The sequence below is a fragment of the Haemaphysalis longicornis genome, unplaced genomic scaffold (assembly GCF_048455015.1).
Source record: "Haemaphysalis longicornis isolate Haplotype H1 unplaced genomic scaffold, Haemaphysalis longicornis Haplotype H1 scaffold_2, whole genome shotgun sequence".
In the NCBI taxonomy this organism is placed as follows: domain Eukaryota; kingdom Metazoa; phylum Arthropoda; class Arachnida; order Ixodida; family Ixodidae; genus Haemaphysalis; species Haemaphysalis longicornis.
In genome coordinates this window covers 218,111,466-218,126,582 of record NW_027526295.1, presented here as the reverse complement: position 1 = coordinate 218,126,582, position 15,117 = coordinate 218,111,466, and positions in this window count along the sequence as shown.

The following is a 15,117-nucleotide window of genomic DNA, read 5'->3' as shown; positions in this document are numbered from 1 at the left end:
GTGCCATAATTTTCATTCCTACCAAGTGAAGGGCATGGCGCACGCGTGCATTTGTGTCTTTGTCCCGGTAGACCTGACGCAGCCGAGGCAGGTCTACCACACATGGGCATGGGTGGTAGACCTGCCACACATGGGCGTCCGTAGAATATTCACTCAAAAACGTAGATAGGATAAATATAATTGTTTGAATGAGCAGAAGTCACAGCAACGAGCGAATTCTGATCACAACCGTGGTTGCGTGCCTGTTACGCAACACGGCCACGTCCGGTCCACGGGAGAGCGTACCGAGGCGCGCGATGCTCGGATGAGGCGCTCGCCGGCACGTCGTTTTAATTTGGCGCCGGAGAAAATCAGCTACGCGTGTTAAAAATTTCGCTCGCAACGACAAGTATAAAAGTACACTAACTTTCCTCACTTACATCATTTAAAGCGGACGACCGTAACTTCTTTGTTGAAGAAAAGTCGGGCCTACAAAACGCGTGAACAACCGAATGTCTGAAGACGCTAAGTGAGAGTGTATCGTCAGATGGCTAGTAAGCACTATTTGGTTCGTGCTTGTGGCTTCGAGGTTGGCCCCTGGCTGTGTTAGAAGCTTGCACGGCGCACTTTCTACCAAGTTGCTGGGACAGCGAGGTCGTGAAGCAAGGCGCGGAGATAAAATTTGTGCTTTGTGTCACGTGTTATAGTGCCTAAGGCGCGCTAGGGTGGAACGTAAAATATGCACTCTCTATAAGAAGCTCTTACCAACATTTGTGGGAAGAGGAAATTATTCGTTACGTCCAGTTGGTTGCACAATATAGTTACCCGTTTCATACATCCGGCGCCAATGAGGAAGAAAGAATAGGAAGTTCTTGCCGCTTTGCGCGGTCAATAAGTTTGAGGAGTTGCTTAGAAGACGCGTCAAACTAGGTGTGCACTCGTACAGCAGCTACCAATTGTCATTAAGCTGCTGCTGACGTTCCAGACGCTCCCGACTTCGTTGCCTCATATTATATTCTAAAGATTGCGTTGGTTTATTTACCTGACTTGATTGATTGATTGATTGATTGATTGATTGATTGATTGATTGATTGATTGATTGATTGATTGATTGATTGATTGATTGATTGATTGATTGATTGATTGATTGATTGATTGATTGATTGATCTTTTTACTAGCAAGCGGCGAAACAACGACGGAAAGTCGTAAGCGCAAACAATTTTTTCAATTGTTAATCATGCACAAACACGAAAATTGCCGCCTTTTTTCTAGAAACCAAATGAACAAAATGCGATAGCTTTTCATGCGTTCGCTCTGCACACTGCACCCCCTTTACCAGAAGCGCGAATCAAAGCTCGTCGATGTGTGCGAGGTTTCGACGGACCTTAATAATCTTAGGTAATCCAAACTAATTCGCAGCACTTCACAATATGGCGCATGCAAAGTGTTTGTGCTGTGCGCGATGCAGCACGTTTAAGTCCTCGCTTCCGGCTTTTCCTCTTCAACGGCGTGCAACGGGGAAATTTCCGAACTGGCCGAAGCAAAGCCTTCTATGGGCGGGCCTGAGCCCACACAGCTTGCGTTGCTATCAGAAACCGAGAACTGCGTTGCAAACTCTCCTTGAGCGCACCCGCCCGTAAGCTTTTGCGTTCTAAATATGTTCGTAATAAAGTGAATGGTATGTCTCCGATGCTTGCATCCTGCGGTAACTCAAAAACAAAGCTACGAGGAATACGGATGGAGCAGGGAAAGCCAACAGCGCAGGCAGATGGCGCCTTGGAGAATTTGTTTTAGGGGCGAAGCACCTTAGGACCTCGCTTTGTCCGGGGCTTGGCGTCCGTGTACACAGTGTTGCGCATGCGCGAGGAGCATTGGATTGGAATGAATTGGATTTAGATTTGGATTTGGATTGGATTGGATTAAAATTAATTCTATCGTATTGGTTTGGATTGGAATTGTATATACTGTACACACGCGTTGTCACTCCTTTACATGCGTGAGTGGGCAATGCCACGGGTGATTTAGGGTAGGAACGATCCGCAGTGCTTCACCCACTCGTCATGATTCACTTCGCGGCAATGCGTGAATTTAGTTTGTTCGTCTACTCGTTTGTTTGTTTGTTTGTCACTTTGTTTGTCTCTTAATTTGTGAGTTGGTTTGTTTGTTTTAATGCCTCTAGGGCCCCCTATTGGTACGCATCACATGATGGCTGGTTCAATTGTTAGTTGTGCACAGTGCAAGCAGTGAGGCGTGGTACAAGCTTCCCAATTATGAAAAAGCGGGAACAGCAACATCACAAAACAACGCTGCATAAATAAGAATATTATTTGCAGAGAGCCTTCCAACAGCGTACCGCAAAATTCAATCAAGTAGTACTCTCCGCGTGGATAAATCATGTATACAACGACAAAATGCAACAAAGTAGGTATAAGAAAACTCACTAGCGTTATCCGTGAACTGGCTACGAACAATAAGGAAATGCAAAGCTTTTCCACTTTGTGCAGAGGGAAGCCCAGCGAAACTGGCGCTCTGATGGCATTTGCTATGTTGGGATTTAGCTACATAGGGGATTTGCTATGTTCAGTTGCAAAGACAGTGGCGCGATCTCCACGTCACAGACTAGGAACACACACGATTGGTGGGTAGAGACAAAGACGTTTTGTTATAGCGTGACTACGCCAAACGGAATTTCGGAAGTTCGGAAGTGTTTGGCGGTTCCCGTGGACTTCGTTTTACCGGGAGCCGACTGTATTGTTCTTGTCACTCGCACCAAGCCGAACTCGGTTAAAGCGCATTCTCGGCTATGGCGAACTTGGGGGGAGTAGTCACGACAGGTTATACTTTGCTCGCACCGTGACACTTCCCATTCATGTCTTCTTCGGCCTTTCGTGCCATACCGGTAAACTGAAATATGCAGGGTCAGAGTAGCTAACTATACACAGAACGGGGCGCCGTCGGATCAAGTGATGAAAACAAAATTGACAATTCTTTCAGCGCGCGGGAATTTCGAGCCAGAAGCGTCCAGCGCACAGGGACCTTAGGGCTCCCCGCCACCTTACACCCCCCCACACACACACACAACTTCACCGCATGCCTTTGCGTGCGGCCTTTGCGTCACCGAGAGACTGGCTGAATATAACGTGTAATCGTTAATAGCATCTTTGCTCATTTTATTGTTGTTGTCGTTTTATATTTTCAACTGCGTTACAGCAACGCCTGCATGCTCCACCGTAATAGTGGATATGAAGGTATTCGACGATCTGCCGGTGGACCAGTTCCATAAGAAAGGTACAGCGCACGTTTCTTTTTGTGACGTTTTTATTCACCGTGTGTGCCCGTTGTGACCAAAAACTTTGCCCCACCTCTCTCTCTCACTCTCTCTGAGTGCAGGTTATGCGCCATTAAGAGGCTCCATCGTATTTGCAGAAGAAGTCGAGGGCGTCGACGAGAGTAAGAGAACAGTCCGAATGCATGAAATAGCCCGTCTGTAAGGCTCGCCGCTCTAAAAAACGAAAATTCATCGCCTAATTGAGAGGCTGTATAGGGTAACGCGCCTGCTTCAACCTAAACATATTCAGCCGTCCGACTTGCCAGACTTTGATAACATTACAATTCTATTTTATATTGACCCGCAGAAGCACGAAAAGATTACAGCCTGCTTTTCCATGGACATTTTTATAGCTGCAATGGGTTATTCGCCCTTGGATTCAAACGGTACTTCACGCTTAATTTTACGCGTCTGTGGTGGTGGACCCCATCTGAACACAATTTTGACGTCTTAGGCTGTTAAATTATGGCAGAGGGATGGCCGATTTGGGAGAATGTTATGGGCACACTACAGGCCGTATAACTTTTTTTTGTTTTGTTTTGGCTGCAAGGTCAGATTTTTTGTAGTAATTGAAGCTGGCATTCCTGTTTGCGGTATCTCTCAACTTTTTTTCGTGACATAAATGATAACTTCATACGCGCCGTCTTTCCACTACGGTGCAGGAAAGGTGGCGAAGGAACTGCAACACCTCGTCCCAAGACTTTATTCAATGGTTAACTGTTTCCGATTTTAATTTACCTGTTCTCTGCCTCATTAATACGAAACGGCATCGCAGATTTTCCTACTTTTGCCTACGTTCTTCGAGAAACCACCAAAGCATTGGGGCGGACGGCCTACTTGGTTTGTAAGGTCGAGGTCTTACATGCATTAAATCGTATGCAACGAACGCAGGACCAAAATTTGTTCGTAAAATTGGGAAATTCACAAAATATGGTTTCGTAAAATCTCGTTTTAATTACATGTGAAATATATTCCACGGGTATTCTCGTGGTTTCCGACTGCTTGTTACGTTTTAAATTATTTTACGTTACCGCTGCAATGACAGCGTTTAAGTTGTTTGGATGTCTGACTAGAATGCGAACCACTGATATTCCTTCCGCGCTTGGCGATTACAGAAGTCCCAGAAAAGGAAAATACGAAGAACGTAAGCGCCATAGACGACAACACTATGCACGCCTTGGACTATTTTTGAAGGTGAGCCCGGACGCACCACGTGCCCAGTGTTCTCCTACCGCTAGCCTGTCGATCCATTTTTGATATGAAGAGTTTTATCGTAAGCCCTCGACGCCGGTGTCAAGTGCGAGGCCCAACGCGGTCAGGCAGTGTGACTTCCAATTTGGCCCGTGTTGCAACGTTGTCATCCCACCGCTGATAGCCCGTTGCTGCGTACGGGAAGGCCGACCCGAGCCGAGCTCCGTCGCCTCCGACATACGTGTGGTAGCGTGGTTTGAAGCGAGCGGCCAGCCAATGTTGCAGCCGTGAAGAAGTCCAGAAGCCGTAGGCTAACGTAACTGTTTACTTCATAGCGAGAGGTGAGCCCAAGCCAAAGAACAATGCCCCGACGGGCGAGGTTACATTACAGGGCTCGAGCAGAGTTGCAGCATTGATTCACTGCTCAAACAGGAATGAGTTATAGAGCTCGTGGTGCTCGTATTTATACCCAAAAGCGCCAACGGTCAAAACAGCTTTCTCTCTAGATTGTGCACACGCCACGAAGTCACAGACACACACAACGCTCTGTCCAGAGTTCGTGAGCAGTCGGTAGTAGCGGCGCACGCTGAGTCCGAGAGAGGGGAGAGAGGAGGACTCCGCTGCGGACGCGGGGCTTCCGTGTCCTTGGGCAAGTCTCGGAGTGCCTCGTCGGCAACCGCCGAAGTTTGAAACGCGCCGAAAGCGAAGCGTCTGACTCAGGCTTGACGAGACGTGAAAACTTGAGTCACCGACACGGGGGTACTTCTTGAAAGGCGCACGTAGTGGAAGCTTCGCCGCACAGCCGAGGAGTGTTGAAACAAAGCCCAACGGCGGGCTCAATCGTAACACCCGGCATCCAAACGCAAAACTTCACGGTCCCGTCCTGGGCCGGTATTCTCGTGTTTTGTCTGTTCTGTGTCCGTTTCAGAAGTGTCCGTTTTGAGCAGGCCCTGATTGGCTAAAAGCGAACACCAGGATGTGACGCCATGCAAGCACGGCGGAGCTATGAACTGCGGCTTCTCGGAGCAGATGATTTGGAGCAGACGATTTTTCGTCGCCTTGTTGTTGGTTCTCTGGCGGAACAATAAACACTGAAAGATAGTTTAAAATAGAGTTAGTCGTTTAAAATGTGTTTACAAGAACAGCTGCTCAAAAGTCAACTCAAAGCCCGCCTACACCTGAAAGTACGTCACAATAAAATGGACGCAAAACGGACGTTTTCAAAACGGACAAACACCAGAATACCGCCCCTGTACATGTCAAAAGTACAGATCAACTGGTTTTCACCGTAATTTGGTTTGTTTTCATTGAACTTTGCTTTTTACTCTTTCAGTTATCCATTGAAATCAGCTCTTTTATCCGAAATTTTAAAATAAACTCGGTATTCTTGCCCGTCGAAAAAGCACAGAGTGGTCGACACCTGTATGTGCGTAGGTTTGACGATAATGCTTGCGATGTCACAAGGAGCTCTTCCTCATACGGGAAGGATGATTTTGGTTTCGATTCTAGTTCGCCGTATCGGTTTGTTCGAGTTTTAGGTTGACTCCTTCTCACATTTTTAGGTAGAAAACCACCAGAAAATGTTCTCGTCTGCGTGCTGCTGGACATGACGCAATCTTTTATTTTTATTGTTTAACGTCACACGGAGCGTCATTTATTCACATTGCTATGTCCTGTTATACGCGTTTTGCTTCTTTTTTTCACTACTAGCCGAACGTTTTAACGGGTCCCTAAAGCTGTCATTGCGCTGTGTTGTAGCTCGCATACCGGCACAGAATGAAAACACGCAAGAATTTCTTCTCCAAACGTGTTTCATATTCTCGTAGCAGAAATCATTATTGAAGATGAAATGAAACTTCACGCACTGTTTAATTAAGCATTGGGCTATTACAACAAGAGCATAAAACCAAGTTGCTCGTTAAAATAATTATGGTTTCATGGAGTTGGCAATGTCAAGTCAGTGCTTTTGGCCTGCGGTCACTGTTGAATAGCTGTTAATCAGGCCCCTTGCCGAGGTGCTGCTGAAGCTTCAAGAAAAATATTCGCTAGCGATGGCAGCGTGAATGGAATTGTATAATTTCAGCGCTATTCTATTGTGTGAAGGTGGATTACCTGCGGAGCTGTTTGGGGGTTTGGTCGGCCACAATCTCTCGCTCAAACCGCGGCTTCGCACCGGGGAAGCGTTCTGCGGGATTTGGCCATGGCGACACCTTGCATCTTCCGCCTCGCGGCATTCTGGGTCCAAACGGGCATCACGCTTACCCTTGGCGTCCGCGCCCCGATCGACGCCGCTGGTCTCCTTCCGCAGCGTTCGCGCCCGCATTGCTGCCTTTTGTAACCCGAAATTGTTTTATTCCGGGATACACAAACGTTTGAGTGACGTCATATCCGTCACGGAAATAACGCCAGTACAACGAAGCGAGCGGCCTGTAAAGGGTGCACCCCTGCAAACAGGGTCTTCTTGCGGGGAAGAAACCTTTAGTACAGAAAAGTACGTTATACTTAGGATTGTTCGTTTTCGGGTTTTATATTTTATCACGAAAGTGTTTTATGCCGGGATACACCAAGATTTTACTGACGCCATATCCTTCACGGAAATGACGCCAGTACACTTTTGCCGAAGCGACCCGCCAGCAGGACGACGCTCGAGCCAAGCACACCCACAAGACAGCCGCCGACCCGCAAATCATACTCAGCTGCATATTTCGCTGCACATTTCATGTTTTACCGATTCCTATAACAGGAATCAACCAGTTTCGTTTTTCTCATTGAGTAGGCTTCACCGTGCAACACAATGTGAGTAAGATAGCTAACAAAAAACAAGCTTGTTACTCCTAAACGCAAATGCATTGCTATGAAGGCATATTCCCTAGTATATGCCATCTTATGTCAAACTATGAAGCGTTGGTGGCGAACAGGTGGCCGTTGGGGAATGGTGTGCTGAAGTGAGGTGGAGGATTGCCGCTTTTCTGTGGCACACAAAAAACGGCAATGCGCTGTAAAAATAAAAGGGACATATTTTGAAGCCGCCTACATTCGTATATGCGACTGCAAAACAGGAAACATCCTCAAAAGATACAATTTAATGTTTATAAAAGTACAAGCAGAAATACATGCCCACGTGCTAGGCACTTGGGAGTGTGTTATATGTGTTATATTTTATAGATCGAGAGAATGATAGTCCGTGACAATGTTTAGTAGCTAGACACTGCACCTTGGGTGGCGTTACACTGACGATGGAAGAAGTTAACATCTCGAAATAAAAGCCGGGTCACGATACAACACCCCTCCTTCTCCTCCTCCCCCACATTACAGTGGAGCTGTATGAGGCGTCGCTGCTTCCCACAGGCATCGCTTCTCCTTACCGAGATACTTGACCTGCCTTTTCCTCTCTCTCTCTTCGTAGTGTAAGCGTGCCAATGGGCATGTGTCCTCCGGTTTTACGGCTCCGCTCCTAGTAAAAATTGAACGTTGCTCTGACCACGTCATACATGCTTGCATAAATTAACAAATGAACGAAATAAATAGGGCGTGCATGTGGCAGCTTGAGTGCACTTCATTGTTCAGTAGCTTGGGGTAATTTCCATGCAATGTTACTGATTTGCACACCTGTGTTTTTGCAGATTGGCCAAGTGGTTCGCGTGCAAAGGCTCCAACGAGCGCTACCATCGAAGCGACGACGATGGGGGGAAGCAACATAAGCCAGCATCGATTCGCGTACTCGTGCATCGTTACCATTCGCAAACCGACGCCTACTGTGCGGTGGCCGTCGTAGAGAGATCAAAGCGTGCTTCCGTACCAGTCGGACACAACTGTATAGATACACTGATAGGGCGTCGTTAATAAAGACGAGTATACACGCAAATGGGCTGAGTGAGCTAAACTGTTTTCCCAGCCACGCATCCCCTTCGTGTGGTGTCTGCGCGGGCTGCTGGGCAGCGATGCGCACCCTCGTTCGTAGGCCTTAATTGCACATGCCCACGGACTTGTTCCTCGACGTTTGCCCTTGTCTTCTCTATATCTCCTGCGTTTCATATTCAGCGGCTAGCGCAGGAACGGGTTGTACCCACATACCGTTCTATCCAGCTACAGTCACACCCGTTTATAGCGAACTGCAATAGGCACCGCGATTAGTTCGATATATCCTATAGTTCGATATAGCCGAACCCGCCTATAACGAGCTCCTCCCCTCCCCCCCCCCCTCACCAACTCCGCCATCCGCGTATGCAGAAAAGAACACAGTACAGTAGCCATTAGCATACCAAAATAATCCATTTATTGCAAGTAATAAAGCTACTTTCCGCCTTAACTGTCCACGTTGAAAAAAAAAAAACTCCCCCCACCTCCCCGAAGGGGATCGTGCGGAAATGCGAATGCATTGGGTGCACCGATGAGTGCGCTGCGGCAAGCAGTAACGGAGAGAGGCGTGCGCTCCACTGCATTTATATACATTTTCCGAGCGCAGCGAGCGGAGAGAGGGTACGCGGAGAGGAGAGAGAGACCCGCGCAACACGCCCGCCCCGCGCGCGAGCTCTCTCTCCCGCCGAGCTCCGCGATGCGAGCGCCCTCACACGCTCGAACGCGCTCCTCCTCTCCCCTTGCCCTCCGCTACTCCCGCCCGAGCTACCACCCGCTAAGAAATGCATTCGCATTTAAAAAGACTGTAGCGGCGCGGGTCCGCCGCGCCGAGACGACGACGACGACGACGACGACGAAGGCAGAACTACGAGGCGCGCGCTCACGTGCGCTCGCGCTGGAGGAATGCAGGCGCACGCCGACGGAGCACGACAACCCCCGACTAAGAAATGCATGCGCATAAAAAAAATGCATGCGCATTTGTTCGATATATAGCATAATTCGCTCTATCCGGGTTCGTTAAAGCCGGGTTTGACTGTAGTTGCACGTCGAAATTAGCCTGTCAGATGATATCGTTCATGTATCTTAGCGCGCGTGTGGGCCTGTGTGCGCTGGTGCGGGTTCAGAGATTTTGAGCCAGTAATCAATCAATCAGTCAATCAATCTATTTTTCCAGAAAAGTCTGGAAAGCATATTCGGCGTGCCTGTCGGCATCGCCGCTTTTCTTTTTTTATACAGCGGAACTGTTTAAGCTTTTAGTTCCGCTGCGGAGCATCACCACAAAACTATCATCAACGGTGAAGTGGACAGAGTGAAAATGCTATGCCAAGGCGGAAGGAAGGAAGGATCTAGAAGGAAGGCAGGAAAGTTAACCTGGCTAGAGCCTAGTTTGCTATCCTGCACGTGGGAAAGGGAACATAGGCAAAAAAGAGAAAGGAAAGAATGAAGAAAAATTGGAGCAGACAGGTATGCCCAGCACTGAAGCACTAAACGTTAAGTTCAGTGATTGCCACTGAAGACTTTGTCTATGGTCTGGAGTTTAAGTTCGTCGCCCGTAGAAAGCGTAAGAGTTCCTTAATCACCTTCTGAGCGGATGGCAGAGAATGCCAGTGGCGCATAATCTTCTCCGAAAATGGCCGCCGAGAGTTCAGGAATTCCTCAGTGCTGACGACAGCTTCTTTCAGGCGAGTAGCGTGGGCACTCGCATAAAACGTGGCGTATCGTCTCCGGCGTGCCGCACGCTTCGCACTCCTCACTTGCTGCCATTCCTATTAAGTATGAGTAAGCATATGTGAATGCCACCCCCAGCCAGAGACAGCAAAGAAGAGTTGCGTCAGACCGTGGGAGGCTTAGTGGAAGGGGACGTTGCAGGTGCGAGTCAAGGGCTCGAATACGTAGCACATGTGAGCTCTTCTGTTGACCATTGAGAGATTTTTTTTTTCGGGCAAGTATGCGGAGGTCTCTAGCTGCATCCGCCCTAGAGAATGAAATGAGTACAGTCGTCGCTGTTTGATGCGCCAACCGGGCGGCAGGGTCCGCACATTCGTTGCCGACAATGCCGCAGTGACTGGGAAGCCAGTGCAGGGGGACATCATGACGCGCCTGGGCAGCACGCTGGAACGAGCACGCCATTCACCTTCGGTTGACGGCCCCTTCCGCCTCGCAAGCGACGGACATCGCTACTCTTCTAAAATCAAATGACATAGGAGCAGATGTGAGTGCACCCTCAAGAAAAAAATGTGGTTATGAAGGTCCCAGGAATCAAACCGGCGGCTTTACACCGTGAAACCGGCAACCTACCCACTGCGCAACCTAAAGGCCCAAGGGGTACGGGTTTAGCAGCGGCGGGAAACATGCAGCCAATTCGCAAAAAAAAAAAAAAAAGCGAAACACCTACAAGAAAATTGCGCAATGCGCAACACCTACAAGAAAACAGGGCCAGATAGAAATTTTCACAAGTATTATATCCAAATGGGTTAATTTTGAAGCTGAAAAAAAGACCTAACAATGAATTTAGGCGCCCATAGCATGCAAAAACCATTCTATCTCGCCTCCCCAGGCCGCCTCACTACGAGAAAGGAAGGCAAATAAATGCACACATCAGTTTGGGAAGCTGGAAATAAATTAAAACCGAAATGATGATGATGGATAATATTTATTTCAGACCAGGCGATGATGTTAGGGCACCCGCCCGGTGGGAGGCTTCCTTAGTCCGGGATGCCTTGGACTGTGCTGGTCATCCGTGCCCTTTCCACCAATCGTCGCTGGTGTGAGAGGTCGGAGCTGGTCAGCAGCTACACCCACTGCTCATAGGTAGGGTTGGGGTTAGGGGGTGAGGGTAGGGGACTGCGAGCACTCCCATACCATGTGGTACAGGGTGCCTGGGTGGAGGCAGGATTTGCATGTTGCAGGGTATAGGGTGGGATACATGGCATGTTGTTATGAGGGTAGGAGTTAGTCTGTAGTCGCCGGAAGGTAGTAGCTTCATCACGAGAGAGGTTCGGGTGGGGGAATGGGTATTTGCGACGCTCGTTCCTCTAGTGGGTGAGTGTATCGGCGTATGTTTGCAGTGGGGTGGGCTTAACTGTTGCTACAGATGGGGGTTCGTGGCTCTCGTGGGAAACGGCCCGGCGTGAATGAGCTCGGGCAGCCGCGTGTGCCGCCTCGTTACCCCCGTGGGATTCGTGACCTGGAGACCAAATTATTTGCAGTTCTGGAAGTGGTTTCGCTTGTTCTAGAATTTTCCAGGCGTGCTGCGATATGCGTCCTTTTAGGTAGTTCCTGCAAGCGGCTTGGCATTCAGTAATAACGGTTAAAAATTCTTCGCCTGTCGTGGCGGCAAGGGCGATGACAACCTCTTCAGCTATTTTGGTGGAGTTGGTGAAAACAGACACTGCAATGAGCTCAGTTCCTTTGGCATTGACCACGCTGGCGGCTTGTGCAGATTTGTGGGGGTATGGCGATGCATCCGTATATAGGGTGCATGGGAGGTGGTGGTATTGGTTATGAATGTTGCGGTATCTTGCTCCTCGGCGTACTTTGTTCTAGGTGGGGTGCATGTTTCGTGGGATCGGAGCAACGCGAATGTTTTGTCGTATAGCGAGGGGGATGCGAATTTTCTGGTCGTGGTTGAGCGGTACAGAGTATTGTGTTTCAAGAGCATTGCCCTACCCGTTGGAGTTAGTTTAAGCCGTTGTATTTGTAAGGTGTGGTGTGCCTCTTCGACTTCTTCCCATGTGTTGTGGACGCGAAGCTGCAGGAGTTTCGTAGTTGCGGTCTTGGGAGGGAGACCCAGGGCTGTCTTGTATGCTTGGCGGATCGCTGAGTTTAGTTTAAGAATCTCGGCTGGTTTAAGGGTTAGATATGGAGCACCATATGCTATCCGGCTGATGAGGATGGCTTCTATTAGGCGAAGCGTGTCGGTTTCTTTGAGGCCGAAGCGACGATGGGAGACGCGATGTATGAGGTGCATGAGCTGTGCGAGGGTCCGCTGTAGGGGGAGGATCGTTTGGGAACCTGAGCCATCCTTTGGAATGGTTAGCCCCAATATGCGGAGGTAGGGGACGTTGGGGACCGGCTGGTTGTTGATCTCGAGTTCCGGGTCGGGTATTTCCTGCGCATTTTTCTTCGTTGTTCTTTTGCTGAGTGTTAAAAGGATCGATTTTTCTGGAGCACATTCAAGACCGCGTGCTTGGAGGTATTGTTGTGGCACATGTATTGCAGTTTTGAGGGCCTCTTCTTGGGCACCGATGGATCCTGTAAGGGTCCATAGTGTCAGATCATCTGCATACATTCCATGTCGGAGGTTGGGGATCGCTTCCAGAAGTGGTGGGAGGTCCTTCATTGCGATATTGAAAAGTAGTGGGAAAATAATGGAGCCTTGCTGGGTCCTTTGCGGTATGGTTGTGAAGGTGTCCGAGCGGAGGTGCCCAATGCCCACTGTGGCGGTACGGTTGGTGAAGAATGCGGTGACATAGTTGTAAAGACGTTGTCCACAATTGATTGAGCTGAGTCCTCGCAGGACGGCCTGATTTGTTACGTCATCGAAAGCAGCTTTGACGTCTAATGCAAGAATGGAATATTTGTGCTGATTTGACAACTTGCTCAGTATATCTTCTTTCAGCTGGAGTAAAAGACCTTGAGCGGAGAGGTGCGGCCGAAAACCGAGCATTGTGTGAAGAAAGTAATTGTTTTCTTCGATGTGGAGTGAGAGGCGGTTGTAGACCATATGGTCGAAGAGTTTTCCTGCGCAAGATGTGAGGGAAATAGGTCGGGGGTTCTTGGGGTTAAGTGTCTTTCCGGGTTTGGGGATCAGTGTTGTTATGTCTGCGTGCTTCCATTGTGAAGGCAAGGTGCCTGCGATCCAGTTTTCGTTGATGTAGTTTAGTAGATTATCGAGGGTTACGGTATCCAGATTACGGAGGAGTTTATTGGAAATTTTGTCCTTGCCGGTGGTAGTGTACCTGGTGAGGTTGTGCACTGCAGCTTCCATTTCAGTTACGGTGAAGGGTGCATCGAGTTCCGCATTGGAGTGGCCGGTATATGGTGGAAGTATCATGCATGCTGTGACGGCGGTGCTTCAAGGGGCCGTTTTATTCTTTTAGCAGGTCTTGTTCAGTCCCTGGGTGGTTGTGGATGAGCCGTCGTAGTTGGTGTGCTGTAGACGCTTTCGATTCTTTCGTATCCATAAGAGACCGAAGTAAATACCAGGTTCGGCGGGTTCCGAGTGTTCCTTGAAGTCTGTCGAAAAACTGAGTCCAGTTTTCAGTTACTTAGCGCGACTGAAGCCCTCTCAACCGCAATGAAGATATTCAGCTTCGTATCAAATCCCGCCAGCGATGATGATGATCAGTCCTTTATTTGGATAAAGTCTGCTTTCGCATCAAAGGTTGCTCTTACAAGGGTTTAGCTGTACCTAATGGCGATACTATATATATGCTAGGAAATAGAGGCGAGCCTAGCTTTACAAGGCCGCCTGCCTTTTCTCCACTCTCCCATCCCCGCGGAAAAATTGAAGCTACCTTTTTTACTTGATAAATCGCGCTGATTTTAGGACTACAGAAATGGGGGAAACACATACGTCGATGCGCAAACGTGTGTGCAACATCCTATGCGTTGCCCCTTTTCGTGTAGTCCTAAAAGCAGCGCGAGTTACCAAGGTGTACTATCGTGGCACATTGAAATACGAACAGAGCGCGTGGCTTTCAGTACATGCCGCGCTCCAGCCGCGTATGCGCAGTACGAATAAGTTACGAGAGTTTGTGCCCAACGTTGACATGGGAAGACCATCGTCTTTCCATCGTCTGTTGAGCGCTCGGAAGGAAATTAAAAAAATATAAAGGAACATAGCTGCGTGCGCCGCTTTCCCTCAGTGCAGCGTAACGCTCGCGTCAGCGGGCGCCGAACGCGGCGTAAAGACAAACCAAAACACACCGAACAATGGTTTTTCCATACCAAGTTTGGAAACGAATTTTCGTAACTTGTTCGGACTGCGCATACGCGGCTCGTTGCCAGGATGTGTGGCATGTACTGAAAGCGACGCGCTCCGTTGTTCGTATTTCAATGTATCACGACAGTAAATCCAATTAGCCCCAGTTCTAGCTTTTCTGACAAATGGAAGATACCTACGATTTCATGCGTAAAGAGACAGAACAACAAACAGAGCAATCAGAAAACTCTGAGGAATTCGAAAAGTAAGAAACTGTATTGTACATATAGGTGCAATAGTTACATAAAAATAAAAAGTACATATCGTCGATATTAATATTTCAAAACAAATGCATTTGTTCAGTAACGAGCTAAGTAAGTGAAGCCCTTTCGCGATATTTTTGTATGTGGCGAGGTCTATTTGTACGAAGGCAGGAGACACGTGGGCCGTCGATTTCTCTCTATGTCGTTGCATCCACGTGCGGTGAGTGACCGGCCAACGTTCTCGGAGGAGCCCGACGCCCGAGAAATCGTCTCCGAGCAGGCTGCTGCGAAAAGCATAACGCGAGCATACTATTTTTACGCTCATTCTCTTTCGTGATTGAGCCCGCGTGCATGCTGTGGGACATTACAATGTGAAAAGCTGATCTTAAAAAGTGAACGGAACCAGAAAATATTCCTTAAAATCACGAATGCATTTCTGTCGGGAAAGCGAAACATGTTCGTATAACTGAAAAATTCGTACAATCAGGTAAGACACGAGAAGAGAAACACGCACAACGTGCATTCACTTTGTGGAGCGCTTGTCCATGTTTTTTCCTTGCCTTGCCTTCTC